The sequence below is a fragment of the Acomys minous genome (assembly GCF_964271855.1).
Source record: "Acomys minous genome assembly, chromosome: 11".
In the NCBI taxonomy this organism is placed as follows: Eukaryota; Metazoa; Chordata; class Mammalia; order Rodentia; family Muridae; genus Acomys; species Acomys minous.
Genome location: NC_140492.1, coordinates 37,195,776 through 37,215,863, shown reverse-complemented (window position 1 = coordinate 37,215,863; position 20,088 = coordinate 37,195,776). Strand labels below are relative to the sequence as shown.

General features: G+C 44.6%; 1 protein-coding gene and 1 long non-coding RNA gene across 5 annotated transcripts in view; one reads left to right on the top strand and one right to left on the bottom strand.

The window, feature by feature from the left end:
- CMSS1 (cms1 ribosomal small subunit homolog) overlaps positions 1 to 20,088 on the bottom strand; it is a 293,718-nt gene that overhangs the window by 25,770 nt on the left and 247,860 nt on the right. Inside the window, exon 1 of one of the 4 annotated variants that reach the window (XM_084801247.1) lies at positions 3,088 to 3,203. The exons of the other annotated variants lie outside the window; for them this stretch is intronic. The gene's annotated coding sequence lies outside the window, so the exon portion shown is untranslated. Of the gene's footprint in view, positions 1 to 3,087; positions 3,204 to 20,088 lie in introns of those variants that run through there. 4 annotated transcript variants of the gene reach the window in all.
- On the top strand, positions 246 to 10,226 carry LOC311608686. The gene is made up of 3 exons (XR_014783081.1): positions 246 to 407; positions 1,076 to 1,256; positions 9,071 to 10,226. It is a non-coding gene; the product is annotated as an uncharacterized lncRNA (long non-coding RNA).

Genomic DNA, 20,088 nt, shown 5'->3' with positions numbered 1-20,088 from the left:
CCCCACTCAGTCCCAGTGGGTCACTCAGCAGCAGGACAGAGCCGCATTTCTCCACGTCCCTGAGGACTATTTAAAAAACCGCACAGCCAGATGGGATTGGCTGGATTTTTCCAAAAGAGGAGGCGAGGACAAAGTCCTTTTTCGGCCCATGGCAACAGTATCAATTACAAACAGAAGATTGCTCAGCTTTCTCTCAGGGTTTGCCTTTATCTCTGTGTACATATGTAACGTGCAACTTCCCAGCACTGGGGCCTTGAGAGGGATGCTGACAATGAGGTCCCACAGTCAACTACTCTTTACAAGTTTGTAGTGAATGCTAGTTAAATCACAGCCCATTCCAGCTGTGATGGCTGCTCCTGGTTGTCAACTTGACTGCCTCTGGAATGAACTAAAACCCAACCAGCCAGGTACAGCTGTGAGGGGTTTTTCTAAATTAAATCATTTGAAGTGGCAAGACCTGTTTTTAATCGGGATCTTTTGAGGTGGGAAGATCTGCCTTTAACCTGGGCCACACCTTTTGGTGGTAGCCTGTATAAAGGACAAGAAAGAAGGAAGCTTTTGCTCTTTGCCTGCTTGCTCTTGCTGGCAAGTTCGTCTATTCCATTGCATGAGAGCCTACTCTGGGATTCTGGCATATACCAGGCTTGTGGACTTCTGTTGGTAGATGGCCAGTGTTGGACTAGTTGGACCACAGCCTGTACGACACACTAGTAAATTCATATATATTTATCACAGCTTGTTTTCTGTATTGCTTTGTACAGGAACCTGCAAACGTTAGGTAAAGGACCATCCAGAGAGTAGGTGCCATGCTGCCCAGCAGTTGTGTTAGGGTTTCTTATTACCATGATAAAACCACTATGTTCAAAAGCAACCTGGGGAGGGAGGGGTTTCTTTCAGCTTATAGTTGTAGTTCATCATGGAGGGAAGTCAGGGCAGGAAGTCAAGGCAGGAACCTCTTGGCAGGAGGGGCCATGGAGGGACACTGCTTACTTGTTCTCATGGCTTCCCCGGTGTGGCACCACCTACAGAGAGATGGGCTTTCCTACATCAACCACTAACTAAGAAAATGCCTCAGATTTCCTTCCCCACAGGCCAATCTGATGGAGGCACTTCCTCAGTTGATGATCCCTCTTCCCAGGGGAACCTAGCTTTCGTCAAATTGACACAAAACCCACCAGCACAGCAATTGTGGCCTCTGTTGGTGTTGCTCAAATCAGTAACTGTGCATAAGAAGTCTCAGGCAAAGTGGAGTGAAGGTAAGTAGCTGTGTTCTGATAAACGTTACTGTAGCTCATTTTTGGATTTGGTCATGAGCCTTAGTTTGCCAAACAAAAAAAGTTTCAAAGTTTTTTTCTTCTTTTTTTCTTTCTTTCTTTCTTTCTTTTCTTTTCTTTCTTTCTCTTCCTCTTCTGTAGAGCATAGTTTCTAATTGCTTGATAGGGGCATGTATATATGGCCATAGATAAACTTGTTTTGATTTTTGTTTGTTTGTTTGAGTCAGGGTCTTACTACATATCCAAGGTGGGCCTCAAAACCACAATCTCCATGCCTTAGTGTCTCTCTTCCTTGCTTGCTTGATTTAAACTGGAGTTACAGATGGTTTTGGCTTGCCATATGGGTGCTAGAAACAGAACCCAGGGCCCCTGCAAGAGCAGCAACTGCTCTTAACTGATGAACTACCTGGAAAGGCCCCTGCCTCAGCACCTCAAGATGCTGAAGTTGTGTGTGTGTGTGTTTTTTTTAGGACTTTCCTGTTTATGAACACTTATCAATCACTCACATACATATGAACATCTCTTCATTTCATTTTGAACTCGTCCACTTTTAATAGTAATGTTAACAACTTTTAAATTACACACAACCTAGGCATACTGGCACATGACAATGCAGGAACTTTTGTGGCTTCCTGTTGAATTGCTCTCTTGTAACCATGTTCTGACTTTTTTCACCTGGGGAGAGGCAGTGGTCCTTCCATATTTCTAGAAGTGTTTGGTTGCTCTCTGGGAAAGCTACATCACATAAACTGAAAAGTAATGCTGCGTATAGAGCCTTAAATGGTCTAAAGAGTTTTGCTAAAATTACTCATCCCTTGGAGCCAGACTATTTTACTTGGCCAGGAGAACAGGGCTCAGAACGCTCTTCAAGAACCTTGTTCCCAGCTCATTAAGAGACTCCCACCAGCATCACCAAGCAAGCACACATCCCCAAAGCCAAAGAGCAAAGCGGGAGACGGAACTCTGTGAAGGCCTTAAGGCCACTGCAGCCATGTAGGACACAGTGAGGGGGGGGAGGGAGGACAAGGCAGTGAGAAGCCATGTTAATAAAGAGCCACTCAACATCAGTAAGAGAGGTTGTGCATGTTTTAATTGCTTCTGTGCATCCATGAAACAGTTAGTATAGATATATTGTGACTAAAACAGAAGGCTTTGTGGTCACCTATGCCACCTCAACAAAGAATCATTCTATCTGAAACTGCATTTCACTGGGGTTATTCTAGAAACTTTAACTTTTAACTTTAACATCTCTTATTTTCTACCAGCATCTTCCCTCTGTTCTCAAATTGTAAAGGATTTTCTGAAGGCAAAGCTAAGACACTCAAGGCTGTCAGGTAGCAAGCAGTGCCAACAATCAATGAAAAAGAGAAAGAGGGAGAAAGATATGGGGGAAATGGAGACCCAGGGAAGGAAGGGGAGGAAGAGCCATAAACTCAAGCCCAAGCTCATCGTGCCAATACATGGTATGCAGCTGCTAGGACCGGAAGGGCTGTTCATGAAAGCAGGCTGCTCTCCAGTCTTGCCATGGCTGGCCACACAGGTCTACGTGCCAGGACATTGGAGGCCCCAAAGTCCTCTGAAGGCCTCCGTTGACTTATCAGGCGTCATGCTGGGATAGTTTATGCCATTTTGTGGCCCCCACCACTGGCTCTTACATAGTCTCTTTTATCTGGATATTATCTTATACACAGCAAGGGACTGTATATAAGACCTAGCCTTCTCCATCGCTTAAGCTCCTTAAGGTCACTTCTTCCTCCAAAGATCTGACAGAAGAAATGCTTTCAGACAAAGCTTATTCTGAAACACAAGATACCTTGGTGCTCTGAACTTATGGGACCGGGGGCAATTCCTCTTCCCCATTTATTTTGTCATTTGTGATGGCAAGAGTCACAATTCCATCCACATTCCAATGATGGTTCTATGGTCATTCTGGGATGTCCCTGGCAACAGATTCAGAATTTTGCTTATGTAATATGCTGCATGTTCCCACGGGAAACTTTAAAGACAAAAATTTGGAGCAGGATAGCAAAGCATGAAATGAAGCTGCTTTCTGGGTCCTGAGATTGACAGAGGTATTCACACCAATTAAAGCACCTTGGAGGGACCTGGCTGAAGAGAATCTGACGTGTTGAAAGGCTCATGCTTCTCCTGCCGGCTGTAGGTCAGTCGGGTTACATCTTGGTTATTGTCTGAAGAAGCTGACTGCTCTAATTTACTAAGACACTATTTCTTTAAAAAAATTAAAGATGAGCTCTGGCATAGTGGTGCATGCCTTTGATCCTTGCACTCGGAAAGCAGATGCAGATGGATCTCTGTGAGTCTGAGGCCTGCTGGTTTTCATAGAGTTCCAGGACAGTCAGGGCTACATAGAGTTTACAGGGCATGTGAGGACCCAGTGCCAATACTTAGGGGCCTCAGGACTTCTGCTACCATTGTGACAAACATTAGGAGTGGGTGAGACAGAAGTCAGGGGACAGTTTTGCAGGGAGAATCATGATCTGCTTGCTTTCTGCCCTGAGATTAAGGCCCAGCCACCCACTGTCTTTTTAGCTTAAAGAAAAAAAAAAAAGGTGAGTTGGCTTAAGTGACATGGATTTAGTTTCAGTGTTGCACGTGCATGGTTTAACTCTGCTTTAAATCCTGAAATATCTGTACATTTAGTCCCGCACTGTGACTGAATAGGCCAGTGAGTGACATTGGCAGCATCCTGTGCCTCAGTCATTTTGCAGAGGTTACTGGATGGGCATATTTGGTGCGTCTGGAAGCACTGTATAAACTCACAGTTCTTAAACTGGAATCCAGGAATGATAGCAATGCTTAGGCAATACTTTTATACAAGACACTTCTAAATGCTCCATATAAACTAATTCAACTCTCATATGAATTTTATGAGGTAGGGGCTACTGTAATTACCGCCTATTTTACAAATGAGGAAGCTGAGGCAAGACTGATGACAGACAGAGTGCCAGGCTTCAGACCGAGGCAGTTTGGATTCAAAGCGCTACCCAATAGACAAAATTGCCCCATTAAGTTAGAAAGTAAATTAAGTTCCTTTACAGTGGTATGAGTGTCTGGGATTTGAGCACATTTTAGCATAACCACGTACATTATTTTTAACAGATACACATGGAACTGAGAGAAGGGACTGCACAACACAGACAGATCCTCTTCCTTAAAGGCCTAAACTAACGAGTTCAGATCTGTTGGTACCTTTTCCGTTTATCTGTGTTTTATATGTAGAAAAGATAGGCTAGTGCTGCTTTACATCACCATGTGTCTAGTTTAGTGTCTGTGTCCTACAGGGATTCATTTCCATGTTAATATGGATTGCTACTCTACAAGTGAAGGAATAGGATGACAAGCTCCTCAGGGTTATTGGATCTTTAACACAGACCTCTGAAGAACACCTTCTAAATTAACTTACTGTGTGTGTGTGTGAGCGCGCGCTCCTTTGAGACAGGGTCTCCTATTGAACCTGAGGTCACTGAGTAGGCTACATTAGGTAGCCAGTGACCTCATGTCCCTGCCTCCCCAACTCCTGCTCCCCAACTCTGAGATTACAAGCAGACATTTCCCGTTATGTCATCACATCCGGCGTTTTCCACGGGTGGGTGCCGGATCTCACTCAGCCTCGGGGCTTGCGCTGTGCACACTTCACTGAGCCACCTCCTGGCCTCAGCAGGACACCTTCTAATAGTTCCCAGAACAGTGCTCTGTGCCTGTTTTAAGAGGTGTCAGTACTGAGGAGTGAAGGGAGACCACTAGGAAGGTTGCAACTTTTATGATTTTGGGCACATCGCTTACTTTATGCTACAGTTTTCTCGTTTGTAGACTGATGAAGTCATGCAGCTGTGAATTATGATTCTCGTTTGGTTTAGGGCAAGTTCTCTTGGAAAGGTATACACCCTGGATATGTCAAAATTTCCAGAGTGTGCTAGAATGCTGAAGCACTGAAGGGAAGGGTAACATTTTTAAAAATTCAGGTGACTGTGGCTCTTTATTTGGGTGTACAAGTTACCCAACTTTTTTCTAGACAGAAATTTCATTAGAAAGACACTTGAGGCTGTAGTCAGCCCTGTAACCCACTTGTTACAACACATTATCTCAGGGAAGAGACAGACGATAGTGAAAGGCACAATTCTCTTAGAATTGCCCCTGGGCCCTCACAGAGACTCCAGCTACCTGCTGGGTCACTTAATGCATACCCTGATGTGTCCTGCAAGTCCACAAATACGCATGCTCCCCCAAAGCCCTTCCTGAGGGCTCACTATGAGGCACTTCACTGCATTGTCCTTCAAGTTTCCTGCTGCTACACTGGCTTAAGGATGCCAGGCCAGCACCTCACTGCCAAGCCCATGGGAAGAGGGTTTATATTTAGAATGTTCCAGAACCTCAGGTCCTTGGTCTCATGACAGCATGTGATAAAGCAACATGGAACAGCATAATGAAATAGATAAGATACCCTAAAATCAAACTTTGCCCATCAAGTTGGATGGAGGTAGTCTTCATTTAGAAATCAATTAAAATTTATTATAAAAAACTTATAAAAAAATCTCAAAGCAAAATTTAAAAATTTTGAATGGGCCCCAAATAAACTACGAAACTTACATATGAGATCTTTTTTTTCAAGTTTTTTGTTTTTTAAGACAGGGTTTTTCTGTGTAGCCTTGGCTGTCCTGGACTCACTTTGTAGACACAGACATCTGCCTGCCTCTGCCTCCCAGAGTGCTGGGATTACAGGTGTGCATCACCATGGCCGGCTTCAATTTTCTTTTTTTAAAACTCGAACATCCTCTACCAATGAACTATATTCCTAGACCTGGCTTTACTTTTAATTTTGAGACATGGCCTCCTTAGTGCACAGGCTGTCTTTGACCTCCTTCCATGGCCCCAGAAGGCTTTGAACTTGAGATTCCCTTGCCTCAGTCTCCCAAGTACCTGGCATTGTAAGCTTAAGCTACCGGGTCGAGCTTTGCCTGAGAAATTTTATGTGACTCCAGGTAGATAGGTATATACAGGCATACAAATCAAGCCTTTACTGATAGCAAATCATAAAAACTTTAAAAACAATTCTTTGGTTTTATATATATATATATATATATATATGTATATATATATATTATACTTGTATATAAATACATAAAATATAAAGATATAATTGTCACAAATTATTAAAGACAAAAGAAATTTACATACAGCTGTCTTCCTTGCTGGCCTATGGGCCAGAGCAGAGCATCCTTTCATCATTGTATGTTATACATGTAACAAACAGTATAGAATCTGGCAGATTTTCCATCAGTATTTGCTGAAATGACCACACAATATAACCCGGTGGTTAAAGTTTGTGTGGTATATGGAAGAAGGCATTATGTCCACGTGGGCTCTTCAGTAGCCACCAAAACAAACTATAAGGAAGACCTTATGGCCTATAGAATACATCGAAACAGCTTGTAGAATTAATCACTATTTCCCAAATGTGAGGGGAATTCAAGTCCAGGAACTCCACAATTTCAAGACCAAGTAATATTGAAGACTTCAAAATAGAGCTGTCCACTGTGATCTATAAAACAGGACACACTTTATGGGAACTGAGAAACAGCTGTTTCCCCATTTCTGTTTTAAAAGGGGAAACAGGCTACAGGACTCAAGGGTATATCCTAAGCATACAGAGGAAATTTATTGGCTTAGAGAAAGGTGACTTGGAGCTAGTGAAGGTTTGGTTTGTGAGAGATAATGTCCTGGTGGGTGAAATTAAAAGGATAAGGAGGATATACGGAGTCACTTCAGCCCTGTGATTAATGAGAAAGGAAACCCTAATAAAACACGGGAGAAGGAACAAGAGAAATGAAGTTGAAACTAAAGAGAACTGAATACGCTCTAGGGAAGATGCTAGCTGTAAGAAGTGAGTACCGCTTACAGTAATAATGGCTTTAGCTAAACAAATTCCAGATGAAGATGACACTCGCCTAGGCGGAAGTGTAGAAACTGAGGCCCCAGTCACCGGTAGCAGCATGACTAGGTAGCTACTCTGTACTCCACGGAAGGGATTCTCACAACTTTCAGAATATCTGGAAAATATATTAAGACTCCAGGGGAGAATTTCAGGTGGCTGGGATGTACTTAGAAAGAGGTAAAAGACAAAGAAACATGCTCAAAAATTTCATGTTTAAACTTAACTAGCAGCAGAATTCTTTACTATAACCACACATTTGTTGAATTGAAAAGATCACACATTTTGTATGATTTACCATATTCTCTCAAGTGGCAGTTGGCAGCCAGCACTCTTTGGCATTTCTTAAAAGCAAAAATCATTATTCTTTGGGGGAAATGACCTAATTCATTCTTTAAAAAAAAAACAACAAAGTTAGCCGGGCATGGTAGCACATGCCTTTTATCCCAGCACTGGGGAGACAGAGGCAGGCGGATCTCTATGAGTTCGAGGCCAGCCTAGTCTACAAACCAAGTCCAGTACAGCCCAGGCTACATAGAGAAACCCTGTCTGGAAAAAACAGAAAGACTACAGTTAACGCTGGTTTCTTTCAACTCTGCATTTGCCTTCTCTTTTTACGATGACTCATGGTGAAAGCATTCATGTGGCCATACGGATATGAACTCATTCGCCCCTCATGTATTTAAAGGGCACCTGTTACATACCTGGTGCTCTGCTGTGCTTCTAGGTAGCAAGATAAGTAAGGTATGTTCTCACTCTGAGACACTGACAGTATAGTGGAAAAGATGGCTGTGTGCAAGCAGCAACCAGAATGTGATGTGAGACTACAGTGGTGGAGAACAGACACAGGGCTTCCAGGAGCTTGCAGCAATGTTATTTAAGAGTTATCTGAGTTGAAGGACCGCATGCAGGCTGTTCACTAGAATGCAGGTCTATATAAAAAAAAAATAAAGATAACGTACTGTATAATTTAAAACTTAAAACATACAGTGTAGAAGATGCTCATAAACAGAAGATTTGATGTCAACAAGGGCATCATCACACAATGAAAAACAGCAATGCAAAGACTACTGCTAGATGAGGCAGTGTGCCTGAACCTGAAAGTACTGCCCACGGAAGGCATAAAGTTTACTCATGCTCTTGATTTAAAGATGACTGTGTGACCCATTAAAAGGCAAGGGCTAGCATTTCATGAGAAGTTGAGGCTGTTACTGATCCCCACAGGTTTGATGCCTATTTTCTTTTCACAGTCCTCTCATTCTCTGCCCAGCTTCTTTTTTCATCACCCCCCCGCCCCGCCCAGATAGAGGCACAGTTTAGAGCAATGGCGCAGAAACACTCAGACCCTAACATCTTCAGCTCAAGCCTTAATGCCTGGTGCCTTCCTCTGACTAGCTGGCAGCTTTCAGCTAGGTGTGCAAAGGTGAGCTTAGTTTTTCATCACTGCTTTAGGATACAAGAGAAATGTCACGTTGTAAAGAACATGAAATAGCACAGCATCTCTCTGAAGTGAGGTAGCAACCCTGTCTATGGGTGTGAGAACAGGTGAGACGCCCTCCGCCCCCCACTGAACTCATGAGTTCCTGAAGCAGTTCCAAACCCTCAGGAGATGTGCACAGTGTCTCTTTCTCCAGGCTGCAGCACAGGCACAAATAAATCTCAGAAACGTCTTACCATACTTTGTAAGTTATTTTAACTTGGCGATTAGAACTTGGTGGAGGTTTTTGCGTATGCTTTTATGCTGTCCTTTAGACATCTTGCCATCTCTGTTTTTGTTGGGTAACTTCCAGAGTTGAGTGGAGGGAGTCTGATGATAGATTCACTTGTTTTCTCACGATTTCCGTAGGCTGGAAGCCCTGATACTTCACTGGTGTGGATGGCAGGAGGTTAGCCCTGTTGTTTTGGGCTCTCACAGCCAGTGTTCCTCAGCTCCCCTTTGCTGTGGGTCCTGCACTCGTTCTGGGTCTCTGAATGAGCGTTGGATCAGGCCAAGGTATCCACAACCTTTTGGGTCCCCTGCCAAGTCCAGCCAGGGATACTGGGCCCGAACCACGCATCAAGCTCAGCTAGTTTCTCAGGGCCTGAACCGTCTGCCACAGCAGAAGAACTGCGACTGCACTGAGCAAGCGCCTAGGGTGGAAGTGAGCGCTCCACCCAGCCTGTGTCACAGCAGGAAAACTGCGACTGCGCTGAGCAAACACCTAGGGTGTAAGTGAGCGCTCCGCCCAGCTTGCGTCACAGCAGGAAAACTGCGACTGCGCTGAGCAAGCACCTGGTGTAAGTGAGCGCTCCGCCCAGCTTGCGTCACAGCAGGAAAACTGCGACTGCGCTGAGCAAACACCTGGTGTAAGTGAGCGCTCCGCCCAGCTTGCGTCACAGCAGGGAAACTGCGACTGCGCTGAGCAAGCACCTAGGGTAGAAGTGAGCGCTCCGCCCAGCCTGTGTCACAGCAGGGGAGCTGTGCCTCAGGCAGAATTGCTTGCTGAGCTAAGCCAGCTTCTCCACGGCACAGCTCACTGAGCAAACCCAGGACTCTGGGGCTGAACTGTCTGCTGAGTCTAGTTTGGGTCTCAAGGCACCGTGTGACCCAAATCCTGTCCAGAGTCCCCTCTCCCGCAGCAACTCCCACCGTCCACCACACCAATCGCCTCCACTGGAAGGCTCTGAGCTGCAAACCTCAGCCACCGTCTCTTCATAATAGCCAGAACATGGAAACAGCCTAAGTGTCCCTCAATAGAAGAATGGATAAAGAAACTGTGGTACATATACACTATGGAATACTATTCAGCTATTAAAAACAAGGAATTCCCGAAATTTGTGGATAAATGGATTGAGCTGGAAATGATCATAATGAGTGAATTAACCCAGAAGCAGAAAGACTCAAATGGTATATACTCACTTATATCTGCATATTAGCCCAAGAGGCATGTCCCACGAAAGCCTTCACTTACCAGGAAACTGAGACAGAGGGGAGGACATTCTAGTGGGACTCTAGATGAGAGAATCATGGGAGAATGGCAAAGTAGAAGGATCCAGAGGGTCCTAGAAGCCTACAAGTAGAACATTATGATAGGCAGATTTGGGCACAGGGGTCTCGCTCAAACTAAGGCACCAGCCAAGGACAATACAGGTGGTAAACCTTAAACCCCTACCCAGATCTAGACAATGGACAGAACACTCTCCACAGTAGAGTGGAGAGTGGGATATTACTTTCTCACATACTCTGGTGCCTCACCTTTGACCATGTCCCCTGGAGGGGGAGACCTGGTGGCACTCAGAGGAAGGACAGCAGGTTACCAAGAAGAGACTTGATACCCTGAGGGGAGGTAATCCCCCTCAGGAACAGTCATAGGGGAGGGGAGTAAGGGGAAAATGGGAGGGAGGGAAGAATGGGAGGATACAAGGGATGGGATAACCATTGAGATGTAACAAGAATAAATTAATAAAGGAGAAAAAAAACTTGGTGGAAAGGTTAACATGACTCTTACAGCACACGCTCCACATGGTGACTGCACTGACACAGGGAAGCATTCCCTAGCGGTTTTCTGAGTTGTCCATCAAGTCCTAGGGCTCACGTGTATTTATGTTGGCTACTTTGTACCTTCTCACTCACCCCTCCAGTTTCCCTTACCTTCATGCCAAAAAGCAGACACAGAGTTTTTCCTTTTTATAATTTACTATTGTAAACAGATATCCAAGTCAGGGTGCCCCTTTTATCCACAGAAAGGGTCTGGGGCCACCTGAGTCACTGACAGGATAAACCCAGAAACAGAAAAGGCAATCTGTATAAAAAGGGGAGACAAGTAAAAACTTTGGAGGCTGTACACATCTGAGGAACTATGTCATATGAAATTAATTCTGAAGTCAGCGATTAGAGTCAGGTTACAGGACAGCTATAATTCTGTTAATTATTCGATTCATTACAACACTTAGTTCATTGAGAGACACTCAGCCGTGACTTCTAAGGGTGGGCTGGGGGCAGAAGGAAGGAAGGAGACAGCCAGAGAGATGACTCTTTCCTTTTACAAACAGACTTGCCTAACGAGCTCCTAACTGAAATGATTATTTCGTGCCTAAGTGAGAGACGGCATGTGTCACTTTCTCCCCTTTCCTGCAAAACAAGGCACCACAGACCACAGCTCTTTAGCAAACAGAAAAAAAAATCACTGAAGAAATTATTTGGTTTATATGCTCTCACGAGAAGCACTGCAGTGACTGACAGCAAAAGCATTCTCCAAAGAGGAAACAGCAAGAAGCCAGGGATAAATGGGGTAGTCTGGGCAGTACGGGTTTATGTATCTTGAGCTTCTAAAGACTTCAAGGTTCTGAGAACTACTAAGAAGGAATGGTAGTTGCCAAGAATACAAACAGAGACAGCTGTAGATACAGGTAATGAGTTAAGACATGAAGCAAGTATCTGATGGCTTGAGACTCACACATTTAGCCACTATGAACCATCAGCAGCCATGCCAATGAGAACTCCAGGAGGACCACCACCTACTCACTGGTTTGTCTACTACCTCAGTGGTGTCATCCTCTCCTTTCCTGCACAGGTCCCAGGAGGCCCCTTGCCATCTGCAGGTATAATCCCTGCCCCCAATATTGCTACTGTCACTTGAGCAATGCTGAATGGTGGTTTCTGTGGGAAGAGGCCCATTCGATGTGACTAGTTTGTCACAGGTTTTATGTCAAATAGGGCTGCTGAGGTCAAAGTCAGCAGTTGTGATCTGGGCACCACTGGGGAGGCTTAAGATTCCCAGGTCTTACTTTCTCTTTCCATTTTCATTCCTGTCCCCCAATTTATTCATCTTGAAAGAAATGGGGGATAGTGGTGTGCAGAGCTGAAGCGTACAGCTTAACGGCCAGAAACCAGACTTGTCACATGTAATCAAATCCTTACAGTGTTGGTAACTGAAAAATCAGTTGCTACTCCAAGTTCTAATTTTCAATTATTGTTAGGGGCCGAGATTTCTCTCACCTTGCAGCTTTTATTTTGGAAAATCTCCAAAGCACACTTTTAGTCATATTTGAGTAATTGAAACATGAAAAAAAATTGCAGTGTTTCAGCCACATAAATTCTAACCAGATGCTCTTAAAGTTTTTGCATGTACACATCACCTTTTACTCTGGCAGAAAGTGGTGGAAATGTGTCCACCAGACTAGAAATATAGGACTCCTAAGAGCCACCACAGCCTGTGACACATTGCATCTCCAAAGAGGAAGTAAGGGAGGATCCCATTGGCCTCCCCAGTTCTCCCTCCCTCCCTCTCTCTCCAGAACATGGGGAATCCAAGTATAATCAAGTTACCATTTACTGACTGCTGTGCAAATGCCAGCAGCAGTGCTGAAGAACAGCGGGGAGTTGGCATTGATTTCATCAACCTGCAAACTGAAAATGACATCTGCCTAGTGTTGTCACTAGAAGTGCTGACACTAGGTCTTCACTTAGTGGCTAAAGCACTAGTAGCAGTTCTTTTCCTTCTATTAACAGGAAAGAAAGAGAGATCTGGTTTGGATGCTAAAGATAAAAGCACAGTGCCTGTGAAGCACTCTTACCAATGGAGATCCATGCCAAGCAGAGCCATACTCTCAGCAGTACAGAAGTGGAGGAAGGGGCAGGAGAGCTGAGCATTCAGGCCATGTGTGCTATTTAGTGAACTTGAGGACCATCTGGGATGCATGAGACTTGTTCTCAAACACAAACAAAACTCACAAATAACGAAAGGTTGTCTTTAGGCTGTTAATTCTAATGTCACCATCTCCTGTAATCCCTCCATCCTCAACATGAGCATACGAAGTGTGTGTGTGGGGGGGGGGGGGGAGAGGGCGCATATGTGTGGCTGAGGAACACTCATGGCACACTAGGCAAATACTTTACCACTCAACAATCCAGTCCTAACATCTTTCTAAGATGTTAATAGATCATAAGACTGCTCTGATTAAAACTCCACAATACTGTGCTTTTGTAATTAATGTAGCACCTACATAAGAAACATTAGTCTTTGATGTCAAACACTGATTTTTATGACAAAAAAATTAAATCTTTTTTTCATTAATTAATCTGTCCATTTTACAGACCAATCATAACCCTACTCTGTCCTCTCCTCTTAGTCCCCACTTCCCACTTCCCCCCTCCCCCACCAACTCACCCTGGCACATCAAGTAGCATCAGGCTTAAGTGCCTCCTCCTTCATAAGAAAATCAAATCTTCTCTCCCCTACTGTGATGGCAATTCTTTACTGTCAACTTGACTGCATCTACATCTGGAATTAACTAAAATGCAAGCAGTTGGTACACTTGTGAGGTTGGTTTTTTTTTGTTGTTTTTCTTTAATCCATTTGAAGTGAGAAGAGCCCTTTTAATCTGGATCTTTTGAGGTAGGAAAGTACACCTTTAATTTGGGCCACATCTTCTGGTGGCAACCTACAGAAAGGACATGGGGAGAGGAAGCTTTTGTTCCTTGTCTACTTGCCCTTGCTTTCCCTCATTGGCACTAGAGAGCCTAGTCTGGCTCTAGGGAAGAGCAGCTGAGACATCCAGCCTTGAGAACTCAACTACTGGATTCTTGGACCTTCTGTTGGTAGAGAGGCATTAGTAGGCTAGTAAGCTATTCAAATAAACCCCCTTCCTATACATATGCATACACACATATATACATGTATGTATGTGTGTATGCATATATGTTCATATTCATACATATATATTCATTCTGTAAGTCCTTTTCCTCTAGAGAACACTGTATAAATAATACAGATTTTGTTACAGAAAGTGGTTCTAGAGCAACAGATGTATAAGCAAGAATTTTTTTTTTTTGAGATAGGGTTGCTCTGTGTAATAGTCCTGGTTGTCCTGGACTCATTTGAAGACCAGGCTGGCCTCAAACTCACGGAGATCCACTTGCCTCTGCCTTCCAAGTGCATAAGCAAGATTTTCAAAGTATCTGGAATGGGCTTTCTAATTTGCTAACATCTACACTTACTGAAGCCTCACCTAGAATCTCAGTAAGTACTAAAAGCCACGGTGTGAAGTATTTTATAAACTTAAGAAGTCCAGTGGTATGAGGCATATAGAGATATTCCTTCTAAACTGAACATAAGTTATTGTACCTGGCCCTGCCTACCATCAAGAAAGAAGCAGTGGTTAGTGGGCCTACTGGTATTTTGGAGACAGCACATTGCTCACATGGGTATGCTACTCTGGTCCATGTACCGAGTTGGAATGCTGCTGACTTTGAGAGGGCCTGGAACAGGAGAAGTCTCTTCAACAGCTCCAAGCTGCCCCACCACATGTCTAGCAGACATGATGGTAACTTGAGGGGTCAGTGGCAGATAGAGATGCTGTCTGGAGTCTTTGGGAGGCCCCTTATAGGTGAATCACAGAAGAGGCCTTTGGAATTTTGGAATTTTGCAGCAAGGCTCTACCACTATCTGTAGACAACTATTCTCTCTTTGAGAGATAGCTTTTGACCTGATATTGAGCCTTAGTGGAAACAACTTTTGACAATGGGCCACTAAGTTACCTTGTAAGCTGAGCTGCCTATCATAAGCTGGGTGTAATCTGACCCACCAAGCCATAAAGTAGGCCATGCACAGCAGCAAGCCTTTATTAAACGGAAGTGGTATGGACATGATTGGGCCCAAGCAGGTCCTGAAAGCACAAGCAAGTTACATGGAGAGGAAGTGCCCTATGGCTTCTACTCCTCTTTCAAGACCATCTGCTGCCAAGCATGCACCTATAGTCTCATGGAGTGTGCTCTATTTACTGATGGCTCTGCGTGACCGGACAGCTGCAGCATTACAACTCTGGGAAAACCCCGAAAGACACTGGCAAAGAGAAATATCAAGGATGGCAGAATATCAGGCAGTACAGATACAGATGGTCCTAAGTTTTGCATGGAAGGAGAAATGGGCAGATCTCTGACTGTTCACTGACTCATGGGCTGTAGGCAATGGGTTGGCTGGACAGTCAGGGGCTAGGAAAGAGCACGATTGAAAATTTTGGTGAGAAAGACATCAAGTGTGTGGATAGATTTCCCTATGTAGGTGAAGGATGTAAAGATATCTGTGTCTTATGTAGTCATCAAAAGCTGACTTCAGCTGAGGAGTCATTCAGTGATGAAGTAGATAGGACAATCCATTCTGTAGACAGTCACCTTCTTTCCCCAACCATCCCTGTCATTGCCCAATAGGCCCATGAACAAAGTGACAATGGTGGCAGAGAGGGGGTTTATGGATGGGCTCAACAATGTGGACTTCTGCTCACCAAGGCTGACCTGGCTCCAGCTGCTGCTGAATGCCAGATCTGCCAAAAGCAGAGATCAATGCTGAGCCTCTGACACAGCCCCATTCCCTGGGGTGACCAGCCAGTGACCTGGTGGTAGGCTGACTACACTGGAGCACTTCCTCCATGGGAAGGACAGCACTTTCTTTCCTGGAATAGATACTTATTCTGGTCATGAATTTGCCTTTCCTGCATGTAATGCTTCTGCCAAAGCCACCATCCATGGACCTATACAATGCCTTATCCATCATCATGGTATTCAACACAATATTGCTTCTCATCAAGGAATTCACTTCACAGAGAAGTGTAGCAGTGGGCCCACAGTCATGGAATCCATTGCTCTTACCTGAAGCAGATGGTCTGACAGAAAGATGGAATGGCCTTTTGATGACACAGTTACGTGCCAATTAGGTGGCAGCAGTCTGGAGGGCTGGGGCAGTGTCCACCAGAAGGCAAGTATATGCCTTTAATCAGTGTCCAATGTATAGTACAGTTACTCCCATAGCCAGCATCCACGGTGTTGCCTCTGCTTCTTAACAATTAGACTTTATTATACAACCCAACTATCCTATACAGGAGGGAAAAAAGGTTAAAGGGAAACAAGAATAAACCTTCCAATAACAGTTCCACAGAACGGATCCCTAGGTGTCTCCAGGCCTGCACACTGGTCCTTGCCCTGATCTGGGCCCTCGTGGTCTGAACCTGAAGCCTTTTCTTCTCCTCTCTACCTGCATCTCTCTCTAGGAGCACAATGGCCAGTCTCCTTTCAGCTTTCTCTTTTCATTGATGTTCGATTGGAAACACAATAGCCGGGCTGGAGTCCAGGTCTGTTTCCTGAATTCCAGATCCAGGATGGCTCTTCTCAGTCTATCCCAACGTCCATCTCGGTGGGGTATCCATGGTGTTTCCAAGGGGCAAAGCCTGTCAAGACTGCTTTCACCTGGGACAAAGCCTGCCAGCCTTCCACACCATGGATACAGGAATCAACGAGTAGAAAAGGAAATAGTGTCACTCACTATCACCCCTAGTAACCTCAGTAGGAAGATTTTTGCTTCCTGTTCCTGTAACCTCAAGTTCTGCTGGCCTAGAAGTTTTGGTTCCAAAATGGGAGCACTCATGCCAGGAGCCACAACAAACATTCCACTGAATGGAAGCTCAGACACTCCTTGGCCACCTGGGGCTTCTGATGCCCTTAAGCCAATAGACTAGGAAAGGAACAGCAGTGCTGGAAGGGATGACTGACCCACATTACCATGGGGGAGTCGGGCTGCTTCTCCACGGAGGAGGTAAGGAGGAGGGTTAGGTCTGGAGTGCAGGAGATCCTTCAGGGCACCTACCATGTTCACTGTGATTAAAATCAGTGTGACACTAGGTAATCTAACCCAGGCAGGATGACAAAGGGCCCAGAGTTTTCAGAAATGATGGTATGGATCCAGGGAAATAACCAAGGCCTGCTGAGGTGCTTGCTGAGGGCAGAGGGAATATAGAACGGACAGCAGAGGAAATATAGAACGGACAGCAGAGGAAGGTGGTTACAGACAGCCGCTAAGGCTAAATGAGAATTAAAATCGACACAAGTCAATTACATTTTGTTAAAATACTTGTGTTTTCTGTCCTCAATTTCTTTTTCAGGTAATGTAACATCAATTAGGAGAATATCAGTTTTAAGATAACCCCCAAATGTTCCTTAAAGAGCATTGCCATTTATTTTAAAATTTATAAAGCATTTGGGGTTGTACAAGGGATAGATATGTTATGCATAAATATGACCTGGTTAAATACATAATGAATGTGTGATTGTACATGTGACAGATATCGTGTTAGGCATAATTTTTTCCTGGTCATTGCTTTCCTTTGTAAATTAAGCATGACGTAAGGAGATACGATTGTGTGTCAAGTTGAAGGGTGGACTTGTGGTGGCTGTTCTTGGCTGTCAACTTGACTACATCTGGAATTAACTAAAACCCAAGCAGTTGGGTACAGCTGCGAGGCATTTTTCTTAATTAAATCATTTGAAGTTGAAAGACCTACTTTTAATCTGGTTCTTTTCAGGTGTGAAGGAAGGCCTACCTTAAATCCAGATCTTTTGAGGTGGGACGATCCACCTTTACTCTGGACCACACCTTCTACGGCAGCCTCTATAAAGGACATGGGGCAAGGAAGACTGTGCTCTCGGCCTGCTGCTTCTCACTGGCATGCGAGCCTACCTCTTCAGGATCCTGGAGTAGACTGAAGACCAGCTGACACAGCCAGTGGGCTAAACAACTACTGTGTTTTTGGTCTTTGTCTTTGTAGGCAGCCATTGATGGTCTAGCCAGTAAACCACTCTAAACATTTTCTCTCTCCATTCCCAACCCTCTTCATTCTGTAAGTTCTACTCCTAAAGAGAAGGCTAATGAATACTCCCACGTTGTGAGACTTCTGTCTCTCCCATCTTATACAACCTCCATTCAGATGTTTTAACCTCTCACTTTGTATTGCTCTCCTTCCTCACCTTTCTGCTGAGCCTTCTGAAATGAGCCAATCACAAAAGGCTGTGAGCTAGGACCCTAGCAGTGCAGGGAGAGACTACTCAGCCACGCCCTGCTTAGAATGGTCACCAAGAGTGTGTGCAGCCTAGGGCCAGCCAGCTGGGTTGGTGGGCAGTTTTTTGCAAAAACAGCTGCTTTGCTGAGTTGCTTTCACTTTGTGTGTTCCTTTGTTAGACAGTGAGATCATTATTCCTGGTAGGAGCTACAGGCAGGGTTCCCAAGATTTGGCGTCTATACTCTGATCTGTGCCCTAACGTGTTCTAGCCACACCCTGGAGCTCCTACAATGTGCCACACCCTTTGTCATCTCAGGGCCTTACAAGTTCTACCTGGAAGGACCATCCTTCTTAGTTTTTATATAGCACTGGTCTTATAAATGTTCCTTCTTTAGAAAAGTCCCAGGTTGGGGCTGGAGAGGTGGCTCAGAGGTTAAGAGCTCTGCTCACTCTTCCAGAGGTCCTGAGTTCAATTCCCAGCAACCACATGGTGGCTCACAATCATCTATAATAAGATCTGGTGTTCTCTTCTGGTGTACATGCAGACAAAGTACTGTGTACATAATAAATAAATAAATCTTAAAAAAAAAGTCCCAGGCAGCTTAACATGCATGTCCTTCCCTTGGCTTTCTCTTTTGTCATAGCACTATCATTAATTGTAATTATCTGATTACTGTGATTACTGGCTACTTTTTTTTTTTTTTTGAGACAGTCTGGTAGCCCAGTCTGGTCCTGGACTTGCTACATAGCTGAGGACCTTGAACTTCTGCTCTTTCTCCTGAATGCTAGTATTAGAGCACAGCACCATACCAGTGTATATGTTATTCAGGGCTCACCCCAAGGCCTCTTGCATGTTAAGCAAGCACTCTACCAACTGAGCTACACTACACAGCCCAGGTACTTATTTTATTCCTCTTGCAGATTTCAAAATCTAAAATGGCAAGGATGGTTAATGTCTACTTAAAAAGTATTTTTACTATTCAGGACAGTGCTAAACAAATAAATGACCAATGAATAGATGAATGGCTATAATTACAAATAATAAATTTAGAACACAAAGAGCATCTTTTTATTGTTTTGACTACCACAAATATTATTATACTACTGTAAATCTTGTGTTTCTATGAGTGTTCATGGATTCATTTTAACTAGGACCACCCTGACTGACTTGTGAGGCTGAGAGAATGGAGACCTAACTTATGGGTACAATTAGGCCATTTCAAAAGGACTGCTTTAAAAGACCAGGTTTGGCACACAGTACAGTTTGAGTGGGGACGGGGCAGTGCTTTCTTATTTAAAGACATTTGTGGTTGAACGCAAAGTTGCTATTATGTGTGTGGCTTGGTGTTTCTGAACTTGGGAAAAATTATAAAGAACCTCACAGTGCAGCAGCAGAACACCAAGAACAGAGAGCACAATGGAATCCTGGGAGCCGGGGAGGCCACTCTAAGGGAACACCCTGGTTGCTCTGTCATTTGGCTCTGCCTCGGGCTGCCATCTTATGAAGTTGCCTGTATGCTCTGGGGTACCCTGGTGCCAGGTCTGCCTCTCCATCCTGCCCAGTGGCTAAAATGGAAGACCCCAAGACTGTTTTCGGACTGGTTTGGGCTCACTGAAACCAAGCCTGGCAGATGACCAGGAACCGGCCACCAGGTCGAGAATCATTTGGGTGCTCACTGGAGGGGCTCTGGGCCAGCCACAAAGACTTGTACTGATGAAAAGCAGCTTTCCTCCAGTTGCCTTCTCACGTGCTCACTCCTTAGCACTGGTCTTTCCCCTTGGTTGCCTCAGTGTATACAAACTCTCCATTTCTTAGCTGCTGCTTGGATCAGGCCCCAGTTCAGACTACCTGGAGCCAAGCTATTGCCATCCCCAGCCCAGAGTCTCCAAGTGGTGTTGAAATATCCCACTTGTAATGAATGTCACTGGTCTCCCTGCTTGGGACAGGCTCACCACGCCTTGGCCCCACAGGGGTTGGCCTCTAAGCCGTCAGCATCCTCTAGGTGCTACAAATTGCTAATCATTGGTTGACGTGAAAGAGGCTCTTACCCAAGTGTC